This window comes from Pimephales promelas, chromosome 2 (assembly GCF_988280905.1).
Source record: "Pimephales promelas chromosome 2, fPimPro1.hap1.1, whole genome shotgun sequence".
In the NCBI taxonomy this organism is placed as follows: domain Eukaryota; kingdom Metazoa; phylum Chordata; class Actinopteri; order Cypriniformes; family Leuciscidae; genus Pimephales; species Pimephales promelas.
Genome location: NC_142770.1, coordinates 27,286,731 through 27,300,469, shown reverse-complemented (window position 1 = coordinate 27,300,469; position 13,739 = coordinate 27,286,731).

Sequence of the window (13,739 nt, the reverse complement as noted above, 5' to 3'; positions counted from 1 at the left end):
GGTGTTAAATTTGACAGGGAGGGTGGAGGACAGGGTAACTGGACTGACATGTTAGGGAAAGTTAGGCAAAGACTGGGCTTTTGGGGACTAAGAAATCTGACGATTGAAGGCAAGATTTTAATTTTTAAAGCTGTGATTTTACCACTGATTTTACTTGTCTGTTCTGTTTTTAGTCCCCCACAAAGCTTCCTGATCTACCTGGAGAGGGCAGTGTTTTATTTCCTGTGGGGGTCCAAGTGGGAGCGACTCAAAAGAGAAGTAGTGAAGAAAAGGAAGGAGAATGGTGGAAAAGGGCTCCCAGACCCCCACCTGTTTTTAGGCAGCCGCTTCACTGCCCTCCACATTAAATACGCCCTGACCCCATCCAGAGAACACAAGACAGCAGCCATGACCCGATTCTGTATGGGGTTATACTTAAGATCTTTGAAAATTTTACCCGTTGATCTTAAATGTCCAGTGTCTTTTAATCTGTCAAAAGAACATCTTTTTATTAAGAATTTTTTAAAGAAATACCTTTTAGAAACGAATGATGCCACTGTTTTAACTAACCACAAGTCTCTTGTCTCTCTTGTGCAGGATCGAGAATCGGTGAGTCCAGTTCCAGGCCTCACACTAGGTGAGGCCAAAGACGTTTGGAGGAAAGCAGCCCACCCAGCTCTCCAGAACAGGCTTAAGGACTTGTCGTGGATGGTGGCCCATGAGATCCTCCCGGTCAGGGCGGTTATGCACTCCAGAGGCATGGCCAAAAACCCCACCTGCCCACGGTCCGGATGTGGTTCCCCGGAGACCGTCTACCATCTGCTCTGGGAGTGCGGTGCTGCGCGGGACCTGTGGGCCAAGACCAAGCCCCTGGTTTTCCCGTGCCTGCCGGCGGGTCGGGCCCAGGTGGGATACAGGCTCGCCATCCTGGGGGTGGGTCAGGGCTTGAAGGAGCTAACATCACAGCAATTTACCTCGCTCTGGCTCACCCTCAACCATATCAAGGATGCCATCTGGGCCACCAGAAACCTGCTGGTGGGGAAACGCGTTACGGTGCCCCTCCACGCGTGCGAGCAATTAGTTAGATCTGCGCTGCAGGAGGCGCCGGACGTCGTTATTCGGATGGGGGGGCTGGGGTCACACCAAAGAGGTCCCGGCCACCCCCGACCCTGGCCGCCCGTAGATGCACCCTCACCACACCGGCTACGGGAACAGCGGGCCAGCGGGCCGGAGGAGAGGGGATCTCCGCTGGGCGCTGGAAGCGAGGAGTCCGGGGCCTGTTCTGGAGACCTGGAGTGAATGGACATTCTTGATAGGGACTCACCCTCGATCCTGTACAAGAGATGTTTTATGTGGCATAATTTATTGTTTTATTGGTTTTTATCTGACATGTTTTATTGTTTTATTCCTATTATTTAAACCATTTACCTTTCTTTTAAAACATACATGGACTTTTTACACAACACCCAAACACAAGAAACTTTTAACAGTAAATAATGTGTCCCTTATAATATGTGTAAAAATGTGACCTAAAAGAAAAAAATGTACATGCAAATGGAAATAATGGAATGACACTGTGACAATAAAACTTTTCGAAAGAAAGAAAAAATCTGTTCTTATCAGTTCTTTTGTTTTGTTTTTTTTTCCCCACTTCTTCAATATCCAGAGGCAGTCCAGAGAGTTGAACTGCGGTGGTTGCTCGAGAGATACGAAACAGTCTAGGTACGGTCTGTGTGAGGAGGGTTTTCTTTTTTCTCCTCAATTCTTCAAATAATCTCCAATATTTGACGGACAACTTAGTTCACAGCAGTTGTCCTGGAGGCAAAGTTGTTCGGAATGAGGAGTTCTATCATGTGGTATGAAAACACTGTGCACGTGTGAAACGTCACGTGATATACAGCCACCCATGTTGTGTTTTTTTCTGTTTACAGCGCCACCAAGTGGCCAGTCGCCGCATTCCTCTTCACGCGACCACGGGCTGAGCCCGTACACAGGTGTACCGAGTTGGGTGCAATTGTCTCATTCCGTTGGAGAGTTATAGCCATTTAAGTAAAGCCCGCCTCGCCCACCCCCAATGTTTTGGCGTACCGTCGCCAACGTGGATGGAAATTCCAACTGTTTCCTGATCCCTGTTGGCAGTCAGACTCCAGAGAATCTTTCTGCACCGGTTTGGGTCAGATCGGGCAAAAAACCTAGGACTAGTGTGCAAAAGTAGGTTTTTCAGAAAATCCAAAATACCCGAAAATCTCGCCAGCGCGACCACCCAATCCGAGGCATGCATCTTGTTCCGCTTGAGCCAAGGATTCCGGTGATGTAAGACACTTGGGTCTGCGACCGACGGTCGAGGAGTTACGAGCCATTTCGTACTTTTGATCGCTGCAGCGCCACCTTGGGGCCGATCGGGGCGAGCCTTGGTGAGGTTGTAGTACCGGGCCGGTCCTACCATCCCTCAGAGTTTCAAGTCTCTACCACGGACGCTTTGGTCTGCCCGCTCACTTTTAAGGCGGAATGTTGATGATCCAAAATCCCAGGTTGCACTCCAGAGTGTCATGCTGTGCACTCTGTTGTGATCCATTTTCGGTGTCAACCAATCTGAGCTGAGCTTGTTTGCCGGCGACCTTAGACCCTCTCGCCGCGGCCCAGGTGGGCGTGGCCTTTGCCGGCTCCCCCGCCTCGGCGTCGCTGCGTCATCGCTTCTCGGCCTTTTGGCTAAGATCTAGTGGTCTGGTCGGACGTCTGAGACAGCGATCGCCTCTTGTCGGACTTGGTCTCGTGTGTTGCTTGTCACACGGGACATACACCCTTCAGGAGGTACATTGACAAGCGGCGTTTAATTGACGACTCGTTCTACGAGGAATCTTCTGGTTTTAAGGTAAGCAGGTTTTAATTTATTTATTGTATATTCATTGTTGGATTTTAGCCGCAGCAGGCTAGTGGTGCCTCCAACATGTCGGCTGCTCGTGCCGGCATGAGGAGGCACCACAGCGTGCGTTTTAAATTTAAGACAAAGGAGGATGGCACTCTCCAGGCGATGTCCAGAATGGACTTTTCCAGGAAGTGCATCCAACAGACTCTCGGTTTTAAGGCTACGGATATAAACTGCTTGTTGACTCTGCCCCTGAATCATGGCTTTGATGTTAGTTTTGCTTCTGCTTCCTTGCTAAGTACTTTTTGGGCTCGGTATGAATTGTTTAAAGCCAATTTCTCCATGTTCACTGTGGAAAAACTGACTGATAATTTGCTGAAAGTGGTGATTGTCAGGATGTTTAATGAAACAGTTAGTGGAGAGGACATTGCTGTATGGTTGGCAAGATATTGCTCTATTCGAGGTCAACCAGTCAAGGTTTTAGATGAAGACGGTATCTGGAGCTGTGCGTGGAGAGTGCCCATTAAACAATGGGCAGATCCCAACAGCTACCATGGCCTGAGTCAAATTCCTTCTATGATTGTGTTGGGAGAGAATAGAGGTTACATCCATTATCAAGGGATGCCCAAGCTATGCCGCAAGTGTGGCCAACTTGGGCATCTCGCCGAGGCGTGCCAAGAAGTAGTGTGTAGGAAGTGCAGAGAAATTGGACACACTTTTGAAGAGTGCAAAAATGGCAGAAAGTGCAACCTCTGTGGAGAATCATCCCATCTCTACAGAGACTGCCCTCAAAGCTTTGCCAACAAGCTAAAAAACAACAAAATGGCCGCCCCACCCAAAGACCAAACGATAAAGGAGGCGGGCCCTGAGGTTTTGGCGGGAAATTCAAATCCTCAGCCAGCCTCAGGGATTGGACCGGAAGAAGGAGGTGGGGCGGCCACAGGGGCGGAGTCAACTCGAACAGCTGGTCAGGGGGAGGAGGCCAATCCTCAAAATGACAATGGTAATGAAGAGGTGGACGACAAAGAGGAGGAAACGGCTTCCTCCCTCGTCACCGCGTCTGAGGCTAGTGGGTCAACTAGTGGGAGTGAGACAGATTCTTCTCTTCCCAATGCTCAAGTGCAGAAAAGAATTGCGAGATCTCCTCTGGTCCAAACAGAGGAGAAAAAGCTGCGGGTAGCTCACCGGCTTGATAGTTCCCCCATGGAAGATCTAGACCGTGTGTGGCCCACAGACTCTCCTAATGAAGTATCTTTTCTGCATTTTAAGCTAAGAAAATCGACGCCAAAGGCTTCGCAAGAGGTTCTCTCTGTGAGCCCTGAGACGTCAAGCACTTTCCTTCCTGATCCCAGGGTTCCTGGGCAAAAGGAAAGGCAAGTGCAACAAGAAATAACATGATTTTAACGATACCTCTGTAGTCCCCTCTTGATGCTTTTAAATGTCTCATATTATTTTTACCATACTGCTCATGGCTCTCACTATCTCCACCATCAGTGTGAGGAGCAATATTCGAGCACAGAGCGTTTTATCCTTTTTAAAATCTTTTAAGTCAGATGTGTTTTTATTACAAGCATGTGGCCTGCCTTTTTTAACTAATTACAGGATGTGGGAGGAGATTTGGACCCCAGGAGTTTCCATCCGGAGCGGGTCCAATTTTAACAAAAATGACGGTGTCGCTATTTTAATCAAAAATCCCAATATTTTGGTGAAGGGCAGCACTGTGGTGAGGGATGGGCGGGCAATTTTAGCTAATCTGACTTTTTTAGGTAAGGATTTTAACGTTCTTAATGTTTATGGTTTTACGGAAAAACAAGAACGATATGAGCTTTTAGAAGAATTGCAACCCCACATGCTGGGTAGGGCTCCCCTAGTGGTAGCAGGGGATTTTAACTGTGTTTTAATAGGAAGATAGGAAGAGGGGAGAAGATTTTAAAATGGACAAAACATCGGTTTTATTGCAAAATTTAGTAAAGGATTTTAACTTAGTTGACTGTTTTAAAACATTGCATCACAGAGAGGAGGGCTTCACCTGGTTCAGTGGTGACGGCACCAGGGCCTCTCGAATCGACTACATTTTTACAAGGGACTGCCCGCCAATCGATGCTACATTATCCCCCCTCTTTTTTTCGGACCACATAATGCTATCCTGCACCCTTTCACTGCCCTCGGGTGTGACAGTAGGGGAGGGCTGTGGAAGTTGAACTGCTCTCTGTTGGAGGATGAGGAAGTCGTTAGAGAATACAGAGAGCAGTTCAACCGATGGCAGACCCTCCAAGACTTTTTTGACTCACGAGCACAGTGGTGGGAAATGGTAAAGGAAAGGACGAGACAGTTTTTTTAAGAAAATAGGTAAAGAGAAAAAGAAAAAAGAATACAGACGCATGATGGGGTTGCAAAAAAGACTACAGAGGTATTTTAATCTTTTAAATAGTGGGTTTGATTTTAGTGAAGAAATCAAAGAGGTTAAAAAAGAGATGTCGGAACTAGTTGAGGTCAAAAGCAGAGGTATTATTTTTAGGAGCAAAGAGAGAGAAATCGAGGAAGGCAAGGCAAGGCAAGGCAAGTTTATTTATATACCACATTTCATACACAATGGCAATTCAAAGTGCTTTACATAGAAGAAATTAAAATAATCAAAATAAATCAGAATAATTAAAACAGTTTAGAATAAAAAATAAGAAATAATGAAAAATAAAAATTATGATAAAAATAAAATACAGTAAATGAAGTGCAGTAACAGTCGGACGAACAGTGGCACAGTGCTCATTCAGTAAATGCACAGCTAAACAGATGTGTTTTGAGTCTGGATTTGAATGTGACTACTGTAGGAGCACACCTGATCTCTTCTGGAAGCTGGTTCCAGCTGCGGCTGGCATAATAGCTAAAAGCAGACTCTCCATGCTTAGAGTGAACCCTTGGTATTTCTAGCTGATGTGATCCTAATGATCTGAGTGATCTGTTGGGTTTATATTCAGTGAGCATATCTGCAATATATTGAGGTCCTAACCCATTAAATGATTTATATACCAGTAATAATACTTTAAAATCAATCCTAAATGTAACTGGCAGCCAGTGTAAAGACCTGAGGACTGGTGTGATGTGTTCATATTTTCTGGTCCTGCTCAGAATCCTGGCAGCAGCGTTCTGTATGAGCTGCAACTGTCTTATGGTCTTTTTAGGAAGGCCAGTGAGGAGGCCATTACAGTAATCCACCCTGCTGGTGATTAAAGCATGCACAAGTTTCTCTAAGTCTTGACTGGAAACAAAGCATCTAATTCTTGAAATATTTTTCAGATGATAGTATGCTGATTTAGTTATTGCTTTGACATGACTATTGAAACTAAGGTCTGACTCTAGTGACACACCAAGATTCCTGACTTGATTTTTAGTTGTTAGACCCCTAGCGTCAAGGTATGCATTCACCTTAAGAACTTCATCTTTGTTTCCAAACGCAATAACTTCAGTTTTGTCTTTGTTTAACTGCAGAAAGTTTTGACACATCCAACCGTTTACTTCATCAATGCATTGGCACAGGGAGTTAATGGGGCTGTAGTCGTTAGGCGATAGGGCTAAGTAGAGCTGTGTGTCGTCTGCGTAGCTGTGGTAGGCTATTTGGTTCTTTTTCATTATTTGGCTCATTGGGAGCATATACAGGTTGAATAGGAGTGGCGCAAGAATCGAGCCCTGAGGGACTCCGCAAGTCATGGATGTCCACTCAGACTTATGTTCTCCCATACTCACAAAATAACCTCTCCCTTCTAAGTATGACCTGAACCATTTTAGGACTATCCCAGAAAGCCCCACCCAGTTTTCCAGCCTGTCAAGAAGTATGTTGTGATCAACAGTGTCAAATGCAGCACTGAGGTCGAGTAGTACCAGCACGGATAATTTGCCTGTATCAGTATTTAAGCGAATGTCGTTTATTATCTTTATGAGAGCTGTCTCCGTGCTGTGATGCAATCGGAAACCAGATTGAAAATTGTCAAAATATCCATTTGAGCTTAAGAATTTGTTCAGCTGATTGAAGACAACCTTTTCAATGATCTTGCCTATGAAAGGAAGATTTGAGATCGGTCTATAATTGCTCAAGATGGTCTTATCCAGATTGCTCTTTTTCAGGAGGGGCTTGACAACTGCATTTTTCAGGGAGTTCGGAAAATTCCCAGAGCGAAGTGAGGCATTTACCACTTCTAGGAGATCTGCTTCTAAACAGTTTAACACACTTTTGAAAAAAGATGTGGGAAGTGTGTCAAGGGCACAGTTTGATGTTTTAAGGTGCTGTACGGTTTCTACCAAAATTGTGTCATCAATTTCTTCGAAATCAGACATAGTAACTACTTTCTCAGGTTGTGGTCTGATCTGCCTGACCCCAGAGCAACTCAAGAATGTGCTGATCACCTTTCTGATGTTATTGATTTTCTCAGAAAAGAAAGAAGCAAACTCACTGCACTTGCTGTCTGAGAGCATTTCTATGGGAATCTGGCTTGGGGGGTTTGTCAGTCTCTCTACAGTAGCAAAAAGAGTGTGTGTGTTGTTTATATTGCTGTTTATAATATTTGAGAAGAAAGTCTGTCTGGCTTTGCCTAGTTCCCTATTGAAAGCGTGGATGCTGTCTTTGTAGATGTTATAATGGACTACAAGTTTTGTCTTCCGCCACATGCGTTTTGCTCTTCTGCATTGTCTTTTCATATTTTGCACAGCTGTTGAGTTTCTCCAAGGTGCTTTTTGTCTGCCACTATTCTTCCTGACTTTAACAGGAGCAATATCATCAATTACACTCTTAACTTTTGAGTTAAAAGAATCAAGGAGAAAATCAACAGAGTCAGCAGATATGCTTGGTTTTAAAGCTATAGCCTTCATAAATAGCACACCAGTGTTTTCATTTAAGCATCTCTTCTTGACAGACACAGCTCTAGCTTCAACGGCAGGAGAGATTAATATATCAAAGACAATACAGAAATGGTCAGACAGTGCTACATCCTTAATAACAATCGATGAGATGTTTAAACCCGTACTGATAAGTAAATCTAGAGTGTGTCCACGATTGTGTGTGGGACCGTGTACATGCTGTGTCAGATCAAAAGTTCTTAAAACAGTTTTAATATCTTTTGCCATATTGTTTTCTGCGTTATCTATGTGAATGTTGAAATCTCCAGCAATGGCAAAACAGTCAAACTCAGAGGCAATTGTTGATAGCAATTCAGTAAAATCCTCAGCAAAGGCTGGAGAGTATTTTGGAGGCCTGTAAACTATGATAAGTAAAATACGTGGAGCACCTTTTAACACAATACACAGATATTCGAAAGAGGGGTAATTCCCAAATGATATTTGCTTACATTGATAAACATCTTTAAAAAGAGCAGCTAAGCCGCCACCTCTCTTACCCGCTCTGCAGACACTCATATAAGTAAAATTTGGAGGGGATGTTTCGTTTAGGACCGTTGCACTACAGCTGTCTTCTAGCCAAGTTTCAGTTAGAAACATGAAGTCCAGGTTGTGTGTGGTTATTAAGTCATTGACTAGAAGTGATTTATTTTTAATGGAGCTGATGTTTAAAAGTGCTAACTTTATAGTCTTACTTTTTGTCCTCACAGCAGTCTTAGTTTGGCGTGTAATGGGCACCAGATTAGATGGGTTTGCTGTACGGCTGTTGAAGGCCTTATATTTTTTTAGATCATGTAAATGAACAGCAATAGAGAAAGATTCAGGGACACTGGGTTCCCGCTTGTTCTGTAAACATTTGATAAAGTTATTGTTTTCATAGCGAGGAACCGAAATATTTCACTTAGAGCTGGTATCAGTTGTTTTTGGTTCACCTCGAGCCGATGGGGGAGAGTGTGGGCCCTGGCCCTGGTGTGGGAAGGCGAAAAATGCACTAGATACTTTTTCAAGAAAATCATTGATAGAGGTGGAGCAATAGTCAAACTGAGAAATAAAGAAGGAGAAACAATGACAGACACAAAGTATATAATATCAGTGGTAGAAAGTTTTTATGAGGAACTGTATGAAGAAAAGGTAAGTGATGATAGCATTTTAAGAGAAATTTTAACAAACATCGAGAAAACAGTTAAAGATGATATTGCAATGACAAATGATTTTAATTTCTCTGAGATAGACAAAAGTATTAAGAAATTCAAAAAAGGGAAAACTCCTGGAGTTAATGGACTTCCTCTAGAATTTTATTTGACCTTTTGGGACATTTTAAGACAAGACTGTTTTTAATGACCTTGACAAGACTGACCAACTCCCTGACAGTTTTAGGACCGGTTTAATGACTTTACTTCACAAAAAAGATGTCAAGACTGATATAAAAAACTGGCGTCCTATAACCCTTTTAAACTTTGATTGTAAACTTTTTAGCAAACTTTTAACAACACGTTTATCAACAGTTTTAGCAGACCTGATCCACCCGGATCAAGCCTGTGCTGTCCCTGGGAGGAAGATCACGGACAGCCTTATTCTGATAAGAGATGCCATCTGTTATGCGAGAGACAAAAATATTCAGCTGATAGTTTTAAATTTAGACTTTGAAAAAGCATTCGACCGAGTCTCGCACCATTACTTATTTCAAGTTTTGGAAAAAATGGGGCTTCCTAGGAGATTCTTAGCTTGGGTGGGACTGCTGTATAAAGACATAACCAGCAAAATCCTAGTTAATGGGAATCTTTCAAAAGCGATAGACATACGCAGCGGTGTCCGTCAGGGTTGTCCATTATCTCCTCTCCTGTATGTGGCTTGCATTGAACCCCTAGCACAGGTTTTGAGAAGGGATAGATGGATCAATGGATTGACTATACCCGGGACTGGAGGACTGACGGCAAAGACTGTTTTATACATGGACGATGTCAATCTTTTATGCACGTTTTATCAATCCAGAGGACTATGGACTTGACAGACTGGTTTGGGAAAGCATCGGGAGCAAAACTTAACAGGGAAAAGACACAGACACAGCTGGGAGAGTGCCCATACAACAATGGGCAGATCCCAACAGCTACCATGGCCTAGGTCAAATACCATCAATGATTGTGTTGGGGGAGAATAGAGGCTACATTCACTACCAAGGGATGCCCAAGCTATGTTGTAAGTGTGGCAAACTTGGACATCTCGCACCAGCGCGACCACCCAATCCGAGGCATGCATCTTGTTCCGCTTGAGCCAAGGATTCCGGTGATGTAAGACACTTGGGTCTGCGACCGATGGTCGAGGAGTTACGAGCCATTTCGTACTTTTGATCCCTGCAGCGCCACCTTGGGGCCGAGATATTGGTTGGCAAGATATTGCTCTATTCGCGGACAACCAGTCAAGGTTTTAGACGAAGACGGTATCTGGAGCTGTGCGTGGAGAGTGCCCATACAACAATGGGCAGATCCCAACAGCTACCATGGCCTAGGTCAAATACCATCAATGATTGTGTTGGGGGAGAATAGAGGCTACATTCACTACCAAGGGATGCCCAAGCTATGTTGTAAGTGTGGCAAACTTGGACATCTCGCACCAGCGCGACCACCCAATCCGAGGCATGCATCTTGTTCCGCTTGAGCCAAGGATTCCGGTGATGTAAGACACTTGGGTCTGCGACCGATGGTCGAGGAGTTACGAGCCATTTCGTACTTTTGATCCCTGCAGCGCCACCTTGGGGCCGAGATATTGGTTGGCAAGATATTGCTCTATTCGCGGACAACCAGTCAAGGTTTTAGACGAAGACGGTATCTGGAGCTGTGCGTGGAGAGTGCCCATACAACAATGGGCAGATCCCAACAGCTACCATGGCCTAGGTCAAATACCATCAATGATTGTGTTGGGGGAGAATAGAGGCTACATTCACTACCAAGGGATGCCCAAGCTATGTTGTAAGTGTGGCAAACTTGGACATCTCGCACCAGCGCGACCACCCAATCCGAGGCATGCATCTTGTTCCGCTTGAGCCAAGGATTCCGGTGATGTAAGACACTTGGGTCTGCGACCGATGGTCGAGGAGTTACGAGCCATTTCGTACTTTTGATCCCTGCAGCGCCACCTTGGGGCCGAGATATTGGTTGGCAAGATATTGCTCTATTCGCGGACAACCAGTCAAGGTTTTAGACGAAGACGGTATCTGGAGCTGTGCGTGGAGAGTGCCCATACAACAATGGGCAGATCCCAACAGCTACCATGGCCTAGGTCAAATACCATCAATGATTGTGTTGGGGGAGAATAGAGGCTACATTCACTACCAAGGGATGCCCAAGCTATGTTGTAAGTGTGGCAAACTTGGACATCTCGCACCAGCGCGACCACCCAATCCGAGGCATGCATCTTGTTCCGCTTGAGCCAAGGATTCCGGTGATGTAAGACACTTGGGTCTGCGACCGATGGTCGAGGAGTTACGAGCCATTTCGTACTTTTGATCCCTGCAGCGCCACCTTGGGGCCGATCTGGGCGAGCCTTGGTGAGGTTGTAGTACCGGGCCGGTCCCACCATCCCTCAGAGTTTCAAGTCTCTACCACGGACGCTTTGGTCTGCCCGCTCACTTTTAGGGCGGAATGTTGATGATCCAAAATCCCAGGTTGCACTCCAGAGTGTCGTGCTGTGCACTCTGTTGTGATCCATTTTCGGTGTCAACCAATCTGAACTGAGCTTGTTTGCCGGCGACCTTAGACCCTCTCGCCGCGGCCCAGGTGGGCGTGGCCTTTGCCGGCTCCCCCGCCTCGGCGTCGCTGCGTCATCGCTTCTCGGTCTTTTGGCTAAGATCAAGTATCTTGTCAGACGGTTGAGACTGCGATCGCCTCTTGTGGGACTTGGTCTCGTGTGTTGCTTGTCACACGGGACATACACCCTTCAGGAGGTATAGTGACAAGCGGCTTTTTATTGACGACTCGTTTTGCGAGGAATCCTCTGGTTTTTAAGGTAAGCAGGTTTTAATTTATTTATTATTGTATATTTATTGTTTGAATTTTAGCCGCAGCGGGCTGGTGGTGCCTCCAACATGTCGGCTGCTCGTGCCGGCGTGAGGAGGCACCACAGCGTGCGTTTTAATTTCAAGCCAAAAGAGGATGGTACTCTCCTGACTTGTTCTAGATTGGATTTTTCACGGAAGTACATCCAACAGACTCTAGGTTTTAAAGCAATGGATATAAACTGTTTGTTGACTCTGCCCCAAAATCGGGGTTTTGATGTAAGTTTTGCATCCGCTAATCTGCTGAATACTTTCTGGTCTCGGTTTGAAACATGCAAAGCCAATTTCTCCATGTTCACAGTGGAAAAGCTGACTGATAATTCACTGAAAGTTGTGATTGTCAGGATGTTTAATGAAACTGTGAGTGGAGAGGACATTGTTGTGTGGTTGGCAAGATATTGCTCTATTCGCGGACAACCAGTCAAGGTTTTAGACGAAGACGGTATCTGGAGCTGTGCGTGGAGAGTGCCCATACAACAATGGGCAGATCCCAACAGCTACCATGGCCTAGGTCAAATACCATCAATGATTGTGTTGGGGGAGAATAGAGGCTACATTCACTACCAAGGGATGCCCAAGCTATGTTGTAAGTGTGGCAAACTTGGACATCTCGCCGAGGCATGTCAGGAAATAATTTGCAGAACGTGTAGAGAGATTGGGCACACCTTTGAAGAGTGCCACAATGGCAGAAAGTGCAATCTTTGTGGAGAGTCATCCCATCTCTACAGAGATTGCCCGAAAAGTTTTGCCAACAAACTTAAAAGCAACAAAATGGCCGCCCCACAAACAGATCAAAGGGAAGAACAAAGGAAGGAGGAGGTGATCCCTGAGGTTTTGGCGGGAATTTCAAATTCCCAGCCAGCCTCAGGGATTGGTCAGGAAAGAGGAAGTGGGGCGGCCACAGGGGTGGAGCCACAAATGGAAACGGAACAGGGGGAGGAAACCACTCCCAGGCTAGACAAAGGCAAAGAAATAGAAAATGGAGAGGACGAAACGGTTTCCTCCCTCAATACCGTCTCGGAGGTGAGTATGCACTCCAGTGGGAGTGAAGTTGAATCTTCACTCCCAAATGCTCAAGTGCAGAAGAGAACTGCGGGATCTCCTCTGTGTATAACAGTGGAGAAAAGGCAGAGGGCCACACTTTGGCCAGATAGTTCCTCCCCGGAAGTTCTGGACCGCGTGTGGCCCTCAGAATCCCCCAATGAAGTTTCCTTTCTGCATTTCAAGCTGAGAACATTGACACCGAAAGGGTCACAAGAGTTCAGCTCTGTGGATCTGGAGGTGTCAAACTCTTGCCCCCCTGAACCCAGTCCCCATGAGAGAGGGGAGAGGCAGGAGGCACAGGGAATTCTATGATTTTATTTGTTTAAAATTGTAACCTTTTAAAAATGTATGTTTTAAGCTCCATGCCTTTCTATTTAATACTGCTCATGGCCCTCACAATCTCGACTATCAATGTGAGAAGTGTGAGGTCCACGTCTCGAGCACAGAGCATTTTTACCTTTCTAAAATCATGTAATTCAGATATGTTTTTATTACAAGAGTGTGCTTTGCCTTTTTTAACTCAGTACAGGAAATGGGAAGAGATGTGGACCTCTGGACCCTCAATATGGAGTGGGTCAAATTTTAATCGAAACGATGGAGTCGCTATACTGATTAAAAATCCCAATATCTTGGTAAAGGGCAGCACAGTGGTGAGGGACAGACGGGCACTTTTAGCAAACATGACCTTTTTAGGGAGGGATTTTAAAGTGTGCAATGTATATGGTTTTACGGAAATAAATGAAAGGTATGAGCTAGGGATGAGCGAGTACAGCATTATCTGTATCTGTATCTGTATAACCATATGAATTATCTGTATCTGTATCTGTACTCGGACTGGGCGGGGCCTAAACCCGGAAGTGGGTCGGGTAGTCTTGAAATGGGCGGGGCTTTAACCGGTATGTTATTTTAAGCATG